The 489-nt window shown below is 31.3% G+C and overlaps 1 pseudogene; it reads right to left on the reverse strand.

Annotated features, from left to right (window-relative positions):
- LOC149322023 (U2 spliceosomal RNA) lies at positions 1-178 on the reverse strand (annotated as a pseudogene).
- Between the last annotated feature and the right edge of the window lie 311 nt (positions 179-489).

Consider the following 489-nt stretch of genomic DNA (forward strand, 5'->3'; position numbering starts at 1 on the left):
GGGAGGTGCACCATTCCTGGAGATACTGCAATACCAGGTTGATGCGTGGAGTGGATGGAGTAAGCTCCTATTCCATCTCCTGGCTTCAAAAATCCATTTAATATATAGTCCTCAAATAGAGGACATATCAGATATTAAACTGATAAGAACAGATTAAATCTTTTATTAGAGAATATTTAGAATTACAGTTTAACATAAATTAATAAGTAATACATATCAAATCCAGAGAATGCAGTTGCAAATAATAATACGTAGTAATATAGTAATATATAGAGATATTAGATATAAAGCAATTTTCATTCTTAGGATGCGTTAAATTATTAAAATATTTTTAAAATAAAGTAGAGCATATTAAGGAGACCAAAATATATATCTTTTACTTTTAAATCACCAATGGCAATGATTGATATATCCAAACAGCTGCATATCGTAAAAGAAAAGGAAAAGAAGGAGAAGGGAGAGAAGGGGAGGAAGAAGAGGGGACGAAGA

This window comes from Sceloporus occidentalis, unplaced genomic scaffold, assembly GCF_023333645.1.
Source record: "Sceloporus occidentalis isolate IW3139 unplaced genomic scaffold, rSceOcc1.0.p SCAF_1, whole genome shotgun sequence".
NCBI classification, from domain to species: domain Eukaryota; kingdom Metazoa; phylum Chordata; class Lepidosauria; order Squamata; family Phrynosomatidae; genus Sceloporus; species Sceloporus occidentalis.